Source organism: Marmota marmota, unplaced genomic scaffold, assembly GCF_001458135.2.
Source record: "Marmota marmota marmota unplaced genomic scaffold, marMar, whole genome shotgun sequence".
In the NCBI taxonomy this organism is placed as follows: domain Eukaryota; kingdom Metazoa; phylum Chordata; class Mammalia; order Rodentia; family Sciuridae; genus Marmota; species Marmota marmota.
In genome coordinates, this window is record NW_026000250.1 from 84,024 (window position 1) to 89,867 (window position 5,844).

The window sequence follows — 5,844 nt, forward strand, 5'->3', positions numbered from 1 at the left end:
GTAATTAGATCATGAGGGTGGGACCCTCATGAATGGGATTAATGCCATTATAAGAGGACAAAAACCTAGTTCTCTCTCTTTCTCCTGATTAAGGACACATTGTCTGCAACCTAAAAGAGGTTCTTCACCAGAATTTGTTTATGCTGGAACCATGATCTTGGATTTCTAGCCTCCAGAACTGTGAGAAAAAAATAAGTTTGTGGTTTCAGTCACTCATTCTATGATGATTATGATAATTTGCTATATTAGATAGAACTAAGACATAAACTAATAAAACCATTTCCCAGAGATAGAAAATATATGGCCATCAGATCTACCGTCTATTTTTATAAAGTTTTGTTGGAGTTCAGCCATATCTGTTTGTTTCTGTATTAGCGATGGCTGCTTTTGCACTACAACAGAAAAATTGAGTAATGATAAGAGACCCTATGGTCTATAATCCTAAAATATTTATTACTGTATCTTTACAGAAAAAGGGTGGGGGTGATATATAGGGACAAGGCAAGAAGCAAGAATTCTTGATGTATATACTTTTATGTCATTTTGATTTCTGAATCAATGAATAAAACTATGGTTTATTTTTTAAATTTTTTTTTGTTTATATGTGGTGCTGAGGATCCAACCCGGGCCGCACGCATGCCAGGCGAGCTGGCTACCGCTTGAGCCACATCCCCAGCCCAAACTATGGGTTATTTATAAAAATAAAATGAAGATAAAAACAGTGAACTCTAGCTTGAATTTTCTGAGTATGAACCAGGTAGTAATAAACCTTGAGTAAAAATTTGCATGTGAGCTATTTGTGAAGAATCATTTTTATTTCTCAACAAATATCTGTAAAATTAAAAATAATCAACTAATAAAATTGCATTTTAAGAAAATATATATATATTGGTTACATCCTGCATTGTGTTCTCAAAAATCACCATATAAACATAGCTTAAAGTGTTGCTTTTTGAGTGCTCAATACATATATGAAGCCCACAAAGTCCTGGGGACTTTGCTATGAAGGTAATGGGAATTATAATTGTTGCTGTTATGATTAAACACTTTAAATCAAATGTATATTGAGTTTTCTTTATATGTCACATAGTTTTTTTAGTTCTTTAAATATATAATCTTATTTAATGCTCGCCATATCCAAATTTATATCTTTAACAAGGCTTCTTTCATTAATTTCAGATCCATATCACTGATTACCTACTCTATTTCTCCCCTTGAGTTTCTAATAGACATCTCAAACTTGGTGCATCAAAAATAAACTTATGATCTTTTTCCCCCACACATTCATCTGCTCTATGAAAGCATTTACCATCTCACTGGACAGAAATTCCATCCTTTCTGTTACTCAGGACAAAACACTGAGTTCCTCCACCTATAAAATTATTTGCAGTCAGCTGGGCACGGTGGGGTATGCATGTAATTCCAGTATCTTGGGAGGCTGAGGCAGGAGGATTACAACTTCAAGGCCAGCCTCAGACACTTAATGAGACCCTGTCTCAATATAAAAAAAAGGCAGGGGTTGTGGTATAGTTCAGCTGTGGAGCATGCCTTGGTTCAATCTGCACTAGCACACACACACACACACACACACACACAGACACACACAAATATCTATCGTCTGAGTACATCTTAGTTTATCCAGTGTTATCACCCTGTTTTAATATTTTGAGCCACCATCATCTCTTATCTGAATCATTTCAATAGACTCCTCACTGATTTCCTTGTTTCTCCTCTTGCTCCTTTATGATCTATGTTCTTCAAAATTATCCTTTTCAATATAAGGTTAATCACACTGTGTCACTCCTCTGCTCAGTATACCACAATGGCTCCCTGTTTTAATTCAGAATAGAGAACATTGTCTAAGAATTTATTCATGTGGGGCCTACCCTAGCCATTTTAGTTGGAAAAGAAAACCTCTGTTATCCAAATACCCATCCCAGTACCACCCATTGCCTACTCTAGTCTATAATTTATTTTTCCATAGTATTTTCATCTTTTTGCACACTATATAATTTTCTTAATTATGTTTTTTTGTTTATAGTCTGTCCATCCTGTCACCTTTCTTCCATGATGTTCTGCCTCACTTAAGATCCAGAGCTATGGAATTGGCTGACCATGGACTAGATCTCTGAAACTCTGAATAAAAACAAACTTTTCCTCCTCTAAGATTCTCTTATTTGGTATTTTGGTCACAGCAAAGCAGAGCTGAATGAGACATAAGTATTATTTCTTACCCCAGTGCACACAAGAGGAAACAAAGCCTCAGATGGGTTACATGATTTACCTCAGGGTTAGAATATTAATAAAGGACAGAGTTGGGAATTAAACCCTGCTCTCCCATGATCCTCCCAGGGATCATGATCTTAAACACTAAATGACCTCATAGCATTTGTAGTGTACTACAGGCCATGCTAACCCATGTGTACCTTGCTCAAGCACAAAGCTAGTTGTGAAGCACAATCAGCAGTTGCCAGGGAACTTGAATATGGCTCTCCAGAGAATAAAGCAAGCTAGACGGAAAAGCACATGGGTGATGAAACTGTGCTATTCAGATTGACAGTGTCTCATATAACCTCACCTGGATAACGGGAGAAAGGCATACTTGAAAGGTTTTAGCATCAACCTACATTTTCTTCTTCACTTACTCTGTACAATCGTGTTAATGATACTTAGGCCAAGTCAAATAAAACATTTCCAACTGCTTGAGTTACAGAGTCATTTCATGAGTTAATATCCATTAAAGCTTCATGCCAAGCCATTGTGGGAGTTTTTAGGCAGAATCCTTTGGGCAAAAGAGCCTCTGGAAGTGGAAACCTTTGTTATTATGTGAATTGAGACTGAAACCTTCAGAGTCTCCTCGTTAGCTGAGCTCCAAATTCTAATGCAGCTCAAGGGGCATAATGTATATGAAAGAATTCTCCAAGTTTTCTCAGAATTACTGTGACCTCATAATTCTGCTCTTTTACCCATGCCTGTTAAATATTTTGTTTTGGTTAGTAGCAGCATTTGGAGGATGGTAGCATGCAGAATATGCTTATAGTACGGCTCCTTCTGAGATAGAGGATTGTAGACTCTAGAATTTGTCATTCATAGTTTCACATAATTTGTCATTGTCTGTTTAATGCATAGTGCGACCAAAGGAGGCCAGAGCCTTTTAAACTGAATTTTACAGACTTAAAAGAGTTTAATAAGTTTTGTGAGATACTTTTCAAGTGAACTTAAGGTGATAGATACATTTATTAAAGTGCTGATTTAAAAAATAACTTTGTATGATTACTGATACTGTCCTTGGTTTTCCCCTCATCTCAATATTATATACTTTTGTCTGTGCTATAGAAAACTGATTCTACAGATGGATTGACATTCAATTCCTGACTCAGTCATTTACTATCAATTCTAGTGTTTGTAAAGTACATTAATCCACTTTATAAAATGGGTTATTTTGAGGAATAAATGGGAATATATATATATATATATATATATATATATAATGTTTAGTAGATAACTGATATATGTAGTCCTCTTAGTTTTATATGATCCCTAGTATGACACTCTATGAGGGAGGGAGGTGTTATAGTACAACGGAAAAGAAATGTGGACTTAGAAGTTAGTAGTGTACGCAAAAATAACCAACACAGTTTCAGCACCATTATAGAAGTGCAAATAATGGGTATGGAAGCAGACCTCAAAAGGATCCACAAGTTTTCCTTTATTCTGCAGCAGAGTCAATCGATCAGGCACTGGAGGGGCTCATCTTCTGTTTAGGAAAATGGACACAGGTTACAGAAGGAGTATGAGTTTTATACTTTACAGTGAGGGTGAATTAATTGGAGACTGAGGCAGAATGTGTCCATTTGGGCAGTCAGCAAAAAATTTCTAAAAAGTCTGATATTCATTGTCACTGGGAAGAGCTCAGAACTTGGTATTTACTGCTTATCTTCTTCCTCTGGCATCTATTGTTACCCAGAGCTTCACAATTTGCTTTTCTCCTTCCAGGACTCATTGGCAAAGGGAAAGGGTAAAAGTCCAGGGCCCAGCTTTTCAGTATCCACTTCCTCCCTTCGGGACCCACTGTGGTTGGGAAGGGATGATTGTTGCTTTTGGTGAAGATGCTGGGGATCAAACCCAGGAAGGGATGAAAGTTTGTTTTTTTCCTTCAGGGGCCCATTGATATTGGGAAAGGATTTATTAGGAGAGGATTAATGGTTGCCTTCCTCCTCCCTTTTCCTCTGGGTCAACAGTTTTGTGGGGTTGTCATTTCTATATCCTTTAATTAGGCCTGGTTTAACTTCACCATGAACCACTATGTAAGTTTAAATTAAGTAACTTATCTATTATCCTATACCACTTCCTTTAATCACAAAATAAGAGGTTAGCACTAGATAATTTTGAAAGTTTCCTTGAGGCCTAATATTGAATAAGGTTTTATAATGTTCCATAATGAGAACAAATTCGGAAAAAAAAATAACATAATAGTTTCTAATTTTAGGCCTAAAATACATTTACCTAATAAGGATTCTGTTGAGAGAAAATAGAATATTTTATTATAACACCCATAAGATCTACTCCTGATTTTATTCCCTCCATATTTACTTTCTTTCTTTCTTTTTAGTAGTAAGGATTGAACTCAGGTGTGCTTTACTACTGAGCTACTTACCCAGAACTTTTTTTATTTTTTATTTTACTACAGAGTCTCACCACATTGCCCAGTATCTTCTGGAATTTGCTATCCTGCCTCAGGCTCCTGAGGTGCTATGATTACAAGTGTGTGCAATTTTTGCAGGTTAAATAACCCCCTTGAAATGGCTCATTGGTTAGAAACTGGCATGGATTTATTCTTATGTCAATGAACTTCATAAAAAGAAACATATATCAAATTTTATCACTCAAAGCTCAACACATTTCTCTCTTTGATATTAAGGTTATTGCACTTTGAAAGTATAGAAATAATTAGAAAACCAATGATATCTCATATTGTCTAAAAGGGATCAAGAATTTCCTATTTATCAGACACTTGGGAAGAAACTAAAGGTGGGTAAGGATATCATTTATTTCACTTTGTGAGACTGACAAGATCAAACTAGATCAAACTAGCAATGAGGAGACAAGAATGTCCTTCTGTGTCAAGATATCTGTGAATCTAAATGCCCAATCTATTCAGAACTGATAAAGTTTAAGAATGGAAAGCTATGTTTGTTTTGCTGAGGTAAGAAGTGATGAACAAATCTCATTAGTTTACAAGGATAAAGGTTAATTTTTTGTTTGCACTGCATGTTGGCTGCAATTCTGCTACTCTTCCACATGATTTCTTCCTTCCTGGATTTATGCTAAGAAGCAGCCCCCAACTGGGACCAACGACCCTCCTGGTAGCAGAAAAGGCAAGAGGGTTCATGAAACAATATGCTAACTACTAGAACTTATACTTAAAACTGGCATAGTTTGAATCATATTTCTCCAGCCAATGACAATCACATGGCCAAACCTGATGTCAACAGGGCAAGGAAGTATATACTTCCTTCATAGGAAGGTATCAAAAGTCACATGGACATGAACCGGGATATAAACTCCTCTAAATGCTTATTTCCTTTTCTTTCTCATGCAAAATATCTCAAATCTAGTTCATTCCTTTCCTTTTGTAGTTTGGTAAGCTTCATGAAGACAAGGCCATGTTAGCTGGCAGCACTGGGTTTAGAAGATAGTAGCTTATCAAAAAATATTGTTAAGCAAATTAATGAAGGAATAAACGGAAACAGATGCATGAATAGCATATTCCCTTTTGCTTTGGAAGAGTAAAAGAAAAGTACTCTTGAATTGGTGGAAGATTTCATAAAGCCAAAGTAGTGT